This window comes from Scyliorhinus torazame, chromosome 13, assembly GCF_047496885.1.
Source record: "Scyliorhinus torazame isolate Kashiwa2021f chromosome 13, sScyTor2.1, whole genome shotgun sequence".
NCBI lineage: Eukaryota > Metazoa > Chordata > Chondrichthyes > Carcharhiniformes > Scyliorhinidae > Scyliorhinus > Scyliorhinus torazame.
In genome coordinates this window covers 47,776,227-47,788,231 of record NC_092719.1, presented here as the reverse complement: position 1 = coordinate 47,788,231, position 12,005 = coordinate 47,776,227, and the positions used below count along the sequence as shown (strand labels likewise).

General features: G+C 48.5%; 1 long non-coding RNA gene across 1 annotated transcript in view; it reads left to right on the top strand.

Moving 5' to 3' along the window:
* Window positions 1-10,921, top strand: part of LOC140387687 (uncharacterized) — a 40,377-nt gene extending 29,456 nt beyond the window's left edge. The window contains exon 3 of the long non-coding RNA XR_011933945.1: window positions 8,782-10,921. This is a non-coding gene — a long non-coding RNA (uncharacterized lncRNA). The remainder of the gene's footprint in view (window positions 1-8,781) is intronic.
* The last annotated feature ends 1,084 nt before the right edge of the window (window positions 10,922-12,005 follow it).

The following is a 12,005-nucleotide window of genomic DNA, read 5'->3' as shown; positions in this document are numbered from 1 at the left end:
TGATTTAGCAGTTTGGATCAGAAATTGGCTAGCTGGAAGAAGACAAAGGGTGGTGGTTGATGGGAAATGTTCAGACTGGAGTCCAGTTACTAGTGGTGTACCACAAGGATCTGTTTTGGGGCCACTGCTGTTTGTCATGTTTATAAATGACCTGGAGGAGGGTGTAGAAGGATGGGTGAGTAAATTTACAGATGACACAAAAGTTGGTGAAGTTGTGAACAGTGCGGAAGGATGTTACAAGTTAAAGAGGGACATAGATAAGCTGCAGCGCTGGGCTGAGAGGTGGCAAATGGAGTTTAATGCAGAAAAGTGTGACGTGATTAATTTTGGAAGGAATAACAGGAAGACAGAGTACTGGGCTAATGGTAAGATTCTTGGCAGTGTGGATGAGCAGAGAGATCTCGGTGTCCACGTACATAGTTCCCTGAAAATGTTTCTCTGCCAAAGCCGGGTGCCTGAAGTTAAGTACAGGTTGTTGTAGCGTTAGGTATAATTTAGCTTGTAGTGTTTTTAAGTTGCAGGTGTAAATAAACTATTATTGAACTTGAACTAACTGACTGGTTGTTGGGTCTTTGACCAATATCCGGTTGAACCTTGTGGTGGTATCATTTGATACCTGGCGACTCTGAAAAACAATATCATCATTATTACTTGGCAACATTATTGGTGAAGCTGGTGGGATAGTATCCCACTCAGTATTAATAGAGCAACAGTATTGGCGTTTCGGGTGCCGATTGGCGACATCTGACGGGACTTGACCTAGAAGTGATCACTCTGAGAGAACCCACAAAACGTTGAATTAGAAACCCAATTGGAAAAGTGAAAGAAACCATAAGTGTAAGACCCGTTTTGATCAAACCTCCAAGATTCGGAAGTGTGAAGTAATTTGCATGCGTACTAACATGGATATAAGGTAAACTCATTAGATTTTGTTGCGTAAAACTATCGGGAGTTTTGTGAACCGGAAAATAGCTAAGGCCATACCCACTGTTTGTATCACCGCCCTATTCCCCCCTGTCCCAAATTTAGGATACAGAAAAGAGATACCAGTAGAAATGGCAGCAAAGGCAATGGAACGCCTTCTGAACCCACAGGAACCCATGGTCGCAGCAACCAGCAGAGCAGAGCAGTGTCCCATAGGGGAAGAGGAACTAAGGAAATCCTTAAAGGGGAAAGGATGGCTCCTTTGGTCTGAGTTTTGTTCGAATGAACAGTCAGGTCCTGGTAGTATAGGACAAACTTGGTGGGATAACCTAACTGAGAAACACAACAAGAGTTTAGGGAAAGTTCGTAAGCCGATGGCAATAGTGTGCTGACAGAGGAGGTCATGAGGACGCTCCGCAGACAGCTTGTAGAGAAAGAGGAGAAGAGCAAGGGAAACGTTAGCAAGTGCGAAAAAGTTAATGAGCAACTCCGAGAGCAGCTAGCAGCAAAAGACAAGGAAATGGCTGATGTCAAACGGGCACACCAATCTTGTTTAGTTCACCTAAGCAGCTTTCAGACACAGTACGATAAGGCCTACCAAGATACATAATGCGCAATCATGGTAAGAGAAGAGTCTGAACAGCAGATAGAACAGTTAAAGAAGCAATGCGCAGACTTGAAGGCAGCTTTACGAGCACTCCACAGTTCCACAACGGAACAAAGGCAGAGTTCAGTAGACCACGCCAAATGCAGGCAGCAAATTTCAAGGTTACAGTCACTGCTCTCAGTGCACAACGGATTCAGAGACACCTTTGGACCAAATTTAGACCAGGAAGATGGCCCCGATTGGCAGGAACTCAAATGAAACTGCCTATAGATATGTAGAAGACACCGAAAATCACAATAGAGCCCCCCAGGCCCAGAAAAGGAAACCACCCGAACCACCGACTACACAGGCAGCACACAACCCTATGAATCCAGTCACCACACAGCGCAAGTCACCGATTGACGACGAACCCGATTTTGTGTACACCACCCCTCTAACCATCACACAATTGAGCGATGCCTGCGCCAAAATGGAACCATTCCAATCCACAGCAGACCCGCATCATTGCTTTGAGCGAGTAAGACAACAGATAGTTATGTACAGTCTGGACGAACCAGGGGAAGTGAAACTTATGGTGATGAGCCTTGACCCATCCGTTAGTTCAGCATTACCCGATCCACAGAATGTAGTGGGAGGAAGCCTCCAAGACATGATGGCAGCTATTTTAGATGCAATTGATTAAAACAGAGGAGATCCCGTAGAAGGTCTAAATCACTGCAGACAAAAGAAGGGAGAGCATCCGACTGCATACACAGGACATCTTTGGATATACTTTAAAACGGTATTTGGAGATTTAGTCCGCGCACACTTAAATGTCGAAAACACAACCAAATGGACCCGTATTTTAGTCTCCCATGCTTCAGAAGCAGGTCAAAAAGCCCGTGCGAATTATGACCCTTCAGACGCCACACATAATGAAGCGTGGGTTCTGAAGAGACTTTCTAGAGCTTGGGAACAATCCCTACATAAAAAGGTAGAGCAGAAGGAAGAAGCAAATATGAATCCAGTAAGGAGACATCAGGACCCTGCATGGGTAAACAAAGGTAGACATGACGGACAGCACCACAGAGCACAGGGATGCTATAATTGTGGACAAAAGGGTGAATGCAATGCCCTCCCGAACCAGCAACGGAATCAGCAAGCGAACCCCCCACATAGAAACAATGCCAGGCCGAAACACAGTGTTAGCGCCTGCCCAGACAATTCTGCCATAAATAGCACAGATTGACGGTGTTCGGACTCCCCAACTTGGGTCTGCGACACACTCTGGGACAAGTCAGGGAGATCAGTTGTCACAGGCACAGTCCAGGGACACCCCGTAGAGTTCCTTTGGGACAGAGGAGGGTCCCGCACCACTTTAAACTCATCCACAATGTTTCAGCGAGACAAATGGCCCGCTACAGACACTATCACTCTTAGCGGATTTACAGGACGTATCCAGCAGGGATATATTAGGGCCCCCGTAGATATTCAAATCGGAAACGTTAATGCCTAGCACCCCGTTGTTTGAGTAGATTTGCCCCGAACAGCAGAACACATTTTAGGGATCGACTTCATGAGTTCACACAAACTTTCCTTTGGCCCCGTGAATAAGTGTGTTTGGAAAATGGCTGGAACAGCGAGAGCCCCCGCCACGCTCACCGTAGGAGACTACGAACACAGTAGGCGACTATTGGTTTGATCCGCAAGCCATTAGTACAGATAGGATGATTAGAGAGGTCCTAAGAAAACACAAAGCATCCTTCGCCCAGCACAAGCACGATTGTGGAAACATTCCGGGAACAGTCGCCATTACAGGTCCCAATCCCAAGCCCCAGAAGGAATACGGCTTCCCACAGCAAGCCGAGGGATAAATTGCAAAAGTAATTCAAAGTTTGCTGGACCAAGGTGTAATTCGGTCCATAGCCTCAACAAACAGTGCCCCAATTTGGCTCGTAAGGAAACCAGACGGTTCATGGAGACTGACCATTGATTACAGAGAACTCAATAAAGTAAATCCATTAGCAGCCCCCACCGCTGCCACAAGTCCCGAGACAATGCTAAAGCAGGGACTACAGTCAAGGTATTTTACGGTACTGGACATTAGCAATGCCTTCTGGTCCATTCCATGAGATAAGAATTGCCAATACAAATTCGCCTTCACGTTCCAAGGACGGCAATATACTTGGACATGCCTTCCGCAAGGTTTCCACAACTCGCTCTCCATTTTCCACCGACAATTGGTAAATGGATTATCCAAATTTTCCCGACCCGAATGCCTCATTCAGTATGTGGACGACTTCCTCCTACAAACTGATACCAACGAAGAGCACATTTCGCTTCTTTCCGAACTGTTAGGTCTCCTACACTCAATTGGGTGTAAAATCAATCCATAAAAGGCCCAAATCCTAAAAGAAAAGGTATTTTCTTTAGGCACAGTCATCACGTACGGAAAAAGAGAGATAGGGCAAATATGGATTGATTCGATTGTTAAATTGCCCGTGCCCCACAATGTCACTGCATTCTGGTCATTTTTAGGACTGTTTGGTTACTGTAGGAGCCATATAGACGGTTTCGCAACCAAGGCAGCCCCAGTTTCCGAACTCCTTAAAAGGGACCCCCCTTGGGAATGGCTTCCACAGCATACAGATGCCATTGATACATTAAAACGCGTCCTAACTACGGCCCCCGCTTTGCAGGTACCAGACCCACACTCCCATACGCCATAGAAGTAGCGACCACCGACCAAACCTATCGCCCGTACTACTCCAAGAAAGGCACGATCGTTTAGGACCCGTAGCCTATGCCTCATGAGTTTTAGACCCAGTGAAGCAAGGATTTTCAGCCTGCGAAAGGCACTTGCTCGCAGTTTTTTGGGCTGTTCAGTACTTCGCATCTATCACAGGCCTCAACCCCGTAATGATTTTAACCAAGCACACCCCAACGCAACTACTGTTAGATGGTAAGTTAAAGGACGGTTCAGTTAGCCAGATTAGAGCAGCGCGCTGGACCCTACTCTTACAAGGCAGGTACATCACAGTAAAAAGGACAAAGACACACACATTTTTAGCAGATAATTTGCAGTATGGAGTAACCCCACATGAATGTGAAATCATCGCAGCCAGGCACACCACAGGACCCTTTATTCCTAAATCGCTACCCACAAAAGCAGGCATCAGACCGCAGAGAACACAACCCACGGATAAATCTTTAAAAATTTACGTAGATGGCTCCTCCACCGTTGATAATGGAAAAAGGATTGCAGGATGTGGTATATATATGTGAAGGATGCGCATTAGAGGAGATATCACTAAAATTACCAGGTCATTTAGGATCACAGGCAGCCACGTTAGCAGCCATCGCATACATAGTACAGCACCCAGATTCTTTCCCGACACCCGCAGATATATATTCGGAGAGTTTATATGTCTGTAACAGTTTGACGGAATTCATGCCCCTATGGGAATGTAGAGGATTCATATCCGCCGATGGTAAATGCCTACCCTCAGCCATTACTGAAGCACATTCATGAGACAGCTGAAGACCGCAAATATGGCATAATAAAAGTCAGAAGCCATCATCGTTCCTCCCCACCCGGTAATATAAAAGCAGACGCCCTAGCAAAGGCAGGATCACGACACGGTCACTTTTGACAACCCCCCGAGAGTGCCCCAGTACACGCAGTCCAGGTCTCACAGACGAATAACCAAGATTTAGCACAGGCCCAAAAAGCAGACGACACTCTTCAGCAAATTTTAAACGGTAACTTCCCTGCCCCCTACAACAAATTCAAGGACACAGTGATGGTACAGGACGGAATTGTATTAAAGAATGGAATTTATGTGATCCGCACCCAGGACAGGAACCAGATTATTTGTCAATTTCATGATGGACACAGACATCAGTGGATAGAAACCACCATTGCCCACTGAAGACCTTTGTGCTGGTGGCCCGATTTAAAAGCAGACGTCACACATTATGTTGAGAATTGTTTAATTTGCGTTCAAAATAACCCAGACGGATACTCCAGGAAAGGTCCGTTAAGACACACCCGCCCTGTTAATGGCCCATAGATGAATGTACAGCTAGATTATATTAGTCCCCCCCCCCCGTCAGAAATTGTTTTAAATATGTGTTGGTGGTAATCGGCACCTTCACAAAACGGGTGGAAGCATTTCCCTCCAGGACAAACACGGCTAAGGCAACAGCCAAAATTTTAACACAGCAAATATTTGCATGCTGAGGACTCCCCCGCAGCATTGAATCGGACCAAGGTTCACATTTTACAGGAAGAGTCATGCAGAACGTTTTGACGATTTTGGGGATAAAACAAAAATTCCATATTGCCTATCACCCACAATCCAGGTCCACCCTCCCCCAGCCAGGACAGCACGTCCACCCTCCCCCAGCCAGGACAGCACGTCCACCCTCCCCCAGCCAGGACAGCACGTCCACCCTCCCCCAGCCAGGACAGCACGTCCACCTTCCCCCAGCCAGGACAGCACGTCCACCCTCCCCCAGCCAGGACAGCCCGTCCACCCTCCCCCAGCCAGGACAGCACGTCCACCTTCCCCCAGCCAGGACAGCCCGTCCACCCTCCCCCAGCCAGGACAGCACGTCCACCCTCCCCCAGCCAGGACAGCACATCCACCCTCCCCCAGCCAGGACAGCACGTCCACCTTCCCCCAGCCAGGACAGCACGTCCACCCTCCCCCAGCCAGGACAGCACGTCCACGATCCCCCAGCCAGGACAGCACGTCCACCCTCCCCCAGCCAGGACAGCCCGTCCACCCTCCCCCAGCCAGGACAGCACGTCCACCCTCCCCCAGCCAGGACAGCCCGTCCACCCTCCCCCAGCCAGGACAGCACGTCCACCCTCCCCCAGCCAGGACAGCCCGTCCACCCTCCCCCAGCCTGGACAGCACGTCCACCCTCCCCCAGCCAGGACAGCACGTCCACCCTCCCCCAGCCAGGACAGCACGTCCACCCTCCCCCAGCCAGGACAGCACGTCCACGATCCCCCAGCCAGGACAGCACGTCCACCCTCCCCCAGCCAGGACAGCACGTCCACGATCCCCCAGCCAGGACAGCACGTCCACCCTCCCCCAGCCAGGACAGCACGTCCACCTTCCCCCAGCCAGGACAGCACGTCCACCTTCCCCCAGCCAGGACAGCACGTCCACCCTCCCCCAGCCAGGACAGCACGTCCACCCTCCCCCAGCCAGGACAGCACGTCCACCCTCCCCCAGCCAGGACAGCACGTCCACCCTCCCCCAGCCAGGACAGCACGTCCACCCTCCCCCAGCCAGGACAGCACGTCCACCCTCCCCCAGCCAGGACAGCACGTCCACCCTCCCCCAGCCAGGACAGCCCGTCCACCCTCCCCCAGCCAGGACAACACGCCCACCCTCCCCCAGCCAGGACAGCCCGTCCACCCTCCCCCAGCCAGGACAGCCCGTCCACCCTCCCCCAGCCAGGACAGCACGTCCACCCTCCCCCAGCCAGGACAGCACGTCCAACCCTCCCCCAGCCAGGACAGCACGTCCACCCTCCCCCAGCCGGGACAGCACGTCCACCCTCCCCCAGCCAGGACAGCACGTCCACCCTCCCCCAGCCAGGACAGCCCGTCCACCCTCCCCCAGCCAGGACAGCACGTCCACCCTCCCCCAGCCAGGACAGCACGTCCACGATCCCCCAGCCAGGACAGCACGTCCACCCTCCCCCAGCCAGGACAGCACGTCCACCTCCCCCAGCCAGGACAGCCCGTCCACCTTCCCCCAGCCAGGACAGCACGTCCACCCTCCCCCAGCCAGGACAGCACGTCCACCCTCCCCCAGCCAGGACAGCACGTCCACCCTCCCCCAGCCAGGACAGCACGTCCACCCTCCCCCAGCCAGGACAGCACGTCCACCCTCCCCCAGCCAGGACAGCACATCCACCCTCCCCCAGCCAGGACAGCACGTCCACAGATCCGACCGTGACTCCGCCCCCAGGAACGACTTTCCACCTTAAACTTGATTGGGACGCTAGCGACAGCACTCCAAACTTACTTGAAATCAACGACCAATGGCACAACCGCCCAGGCCCCAGTCGGTCCAGCCCCAGGAACCCCGACCAATATATGTTTGGCCCCTCATACCCCGTTTCATTGCCACAACCAGAGCCACCGCCAACGCCCGACAATAAAAATTTGCCCTTTGCAGCTACCACCCCTACTGACAAAGAATTCCCCATTGGCACCGCGATAACTCTCGTCGATTGATACAGAATGACGATTCGGATCCCACGATGGCCCACGCGGCAACACCACGGAAACGCCAGACACGAGTTTGGCAATCGGGAGATGATGATGACTCCGAGTCTGACTCCCGTTAAGGTAACCCTTTCACGATGCCTTTTGAAATGGAACCCTGAGTGTCCAGATGACGAGAAAAACGAACCGATTGAGATTTACGATGTCCTATTCTCTGATGGAGCCTGGTCGCCTTTATTTCTCGAATTTCTTGATACACTTTATTGTTCCGATCTCGGATGTGTAATTAATGTCACCCATCCATTACATTTCTTGATGCAGTCATGATTGCTCGTCTGCACATTCTCAGAGTCCATATGTTACAGACTCTTTCCACTCGTGTAAGGTCACCCAGGCACTGGAGTAATGGCACTAATCCCCGCCCTGCCTGAGGATCCCCTATGTATTCGGTCAGCCAAGCTCGGGTAGTGGAGCAACGGCACTGATCACCGCCCTACCCGGGGATTCCACCCATTCTTGCCCTGCCGCGGGCTCATACGCACCTCATGTTCCCATCACTGATTTGTAAAAGTTTTTAAAACTCTTTACTGTCTCTGGCAGGTCTTTGTTTCCCCTGATCTGTTTTTTTTTTTGCGTGTGGTTTAAAGAATGCTCTTTGCCGCAGTCTCTGCCTCAACTTTGGTTTCCGGCGACCCTTCGGTCACTAACCCCAACTGCTATTTACATGTTCAACACACTTGGTTGAAACAAAATTTGCTGCTATTACACAAACTACCTCAGCGCTGGATGGAGACATTATCCTCCCACTCAACGCATCGACCACACACTGCGAGAATTCCTTGCACTTTCGAGGAATGTTCTTTTCAGATGTCTTGTCTCCAAAATGGTTGGTTTAAAAAAAAAATGAGGGTGTCACACATAGTGACAATTCTAATGGGAAATTGATATTAAGGAGAAACAGACAGACAAACGAGATATTATACAAAGATAATAACAGATATTATGCTTGCACCCCCAGGAATATACGAGGATACAAGGAACAAAAAGACAAGATGAAGACAGAACTGATGACCTCCATCACGATCATCGTTGGATCACTACAGTTGCGTGCGTCGACGGCCCCTGTAACCCACACCACATTGGCCCCAAACACAACCGTACCACACGATACCCCTAGCCCGGACACCACACCTCCCATGAAAATAAACACTGATACCCCCACATGGTGCGATAACATCGTAAAATGGTATTCCCTCTCATACACAGTAGAAGCCCTATTAGTTATTGCAATGCTCTGCAGTGTCGTTCAGACACTTAGACTTCGAAAATGGCGAAGGAGATCCTCCTGCTCCCCGATATACACACTCCGAGCCCCTTTTGTTGGACTTCAACAGACCCCACACTCTTTTTGAACCCTTTTCTGATAAATAACGTTCGTGTTTTGGTAAATGTAATAAGTTAAAAGTCGGAATGTGATGCTGCCATTGTTTAAAATGTTTGTACTGTAATATAAGTTCTTTTTGGTTATTAGTGAGCAGCATAAGTGTAGTTTAGGCAAGGACAGTTAGAGGTTCCCCTTTGTGTAAAGAAGTTAAATGAATGATGAAATGTTATAGTGCTCCTTTAGAATTTATGAATGTGTGATGTATTAAAAACTTAGGTAAATGCTCCAATACATAGGACAAAGTAGTATAGAACCTATCCTTGACCACGGGTACCCGGAACACCAAAGAACAGATGAAGGATCAAGAGAACGGACTGTAGCCATCTGGAATGGCCACTTACCAAGGAAACATGGATACTTGCAAAGACTCAAGGGAAATATGGCCAATATAGGATTCAGGCAAACTCAGAGCCTAAATGTATATTTGCGAACAGAGAACCAGACAGTATCGAAACCCCTAGCTGATTTGCATTCTAATTGCCCATTTCCCCAGGACAAAGGACTGGTACTCAGGTATCAGACACAATTCCAGACACATTGGCGCCACTCCCTTCACCCAGGAAGCCCAAACAGCCAAGGCCAAAGACCGCTCAGGACACACCCAGCCAAGGCACCCGCCCCTTTATTGGCTCAAATCAAAGGCAGTAATCGAAGCCTGCCGAATTATTGGGTCCAAAGCTAAGGACCGCCCAAAAGAGCGTGAAACCTCAAAGGATAAAAAGAGACATGCCATGTGTTCGATCTCTTTCGGCCCTGGCACACCGGCACTCTTCGGCCCGGCCTATACCTGAAGCCAACTGCATCACCACGACCAGAAGCAAGTTCAAGATCAACGATCGCTACCAAACGGATGAGCCCAGCAGAGCCGAAGTTACTTCTCCAGACCCAGCCACTCCAGATCCGAACAAAGGCCTTGTTCCTCTGATGTATATTTTAAAATCCCCTCATTTTAAGTCTGGTTAAAAGAAAACGCTACCTCAGTATTTTGTACGTTAACAGGGTAATAACTGCAAATATTTTGATGCACCCCGTCCTCCCCCTTTTCATTTGGTACACATCACTCAGCCACAAGCCTGCATCTTAAGTGCCTTCTTTTCCTGCAAGATAACGAGGAACCACTTGCCCGACACTTTTGTCTCTCATAACTATAGCACGTGCCAGGCCTCTGGCCTTCCCGTTCAGAGACCAAATCATTGGAACAAGGGAGATGACACTATGCTGTTCATTTACCATCTCTAGCGACGTAGCCAGCAGGAGTGAGCTGCCATGTGAGGAAGACTACTTTAATCCCATCGTCCATATGAAGAACATGAGAAGGCAACCACCTCTTGACCTGCAATTGCACTGGCATGAGCATTTGTTAACTCTCGCCAAGTCCCGTACAACCATTACTCCTGCTCTTGTTGATTTGCATTGATCCCAGGCCGCTCAGCACCTCCAAGTTAAAATACTCTTCCTTATTTCAAATCCTCCATGGCCTATACATGCCCTATCTAGACCTGCAAAGTTCTGAGAACTCTCTATTACTCCAACTCTATCCTTTTGTGCATCTCCCACTATCTCTTTCCTGTCAAGTGTTCAGCTGTTTCGGCCCTATGCTCACACATTTCATCTCTAAACTTATCCTTCTTTCATAGCCTCCTTAAAATCTATCTAACTGAAAAGTTTTTTGTCACATCTTCTATATTTTCTTTAATTCATTATCAAGTGACCTTGAAGCTTTTTTCTAGATTAAAAGCACTATGTAAATACAACTTGCTGCTGTTTTCTTTTTTGAACACTTTGGTGTCACTGTCTGAATGATTTGTTGACTAACTAGGATGATAGAAAGGACCGTGAAAGATGTACCCAGATGTCTTCCTTCTCCATCCTCCAATCCCACAATGGTCTCTCTGCCAACTGGGTTTTTTAGGCTGTCTCATCAAAGGATCTAATACGTTGGCACGGTTCTCTCCTCATTATTGTCTTTTTACTGCAAACAAAGTAAACCAATGAAAAATTGAAAATGTCAGGAGGACTGTATCAATTTCAATCTTTCAAAAGTTAGTTGCGATTATCACTATCTAATCAATCAGGACTGACTGATATGAAGTGCATCCTGGTGCAAAATGGGCATTCATACGAAACAAAGCACTGTAAGGCTTAACACTTGGCATTAATATTGGTTATGGCGGGGAGATGTTTTTTTTTCGACATTGATCAACCTGCTAAGATCATAAATTCTTTTATGGTTAACTAAATGGTACAGTGGACATTCAACCCTGCCAAACGGTCTGAGTTACCTGCTTGGAAAGCTGCTGCCCATTAATGACAAAATGGGCCTTCTTCGCTGAATATTGGAGCATCCTTTGTCTGAATGACTGAATAACAACATACCTATAATTTACTACACTTTGAAGACTATTGTTTTCTGCCAGATGCAACAGTGCTATTTAAAGTGTTGCTAACCCTTAAGGACTGAACTTCTTGTCCAAAATTGAACAAATTTGCATTGAGAATCTTTGAGTGAAGCACTATTTATCTATCTCCAGAGGCATTTTAATCATAATACTGAACATTTTCCTGAACAGTGTAGTTCAATTTTGCTTTAACTTTGAAACAGTAGTTCTAATGTTAATTAAACTGGATGACTTCTTGCACTGCAAATGTCCTTATTAATGTTAATGTGTTCAAGAAGAGAATGAACCAAGTAAGGTGGGATCTGTGGTGTGGAATGAGCACCTAATCTTTTATTGAAGAAATATGATAAAGATAGATGGAAGCGTAACTTAAACCTTGGATGAGATGTCTCACCACAT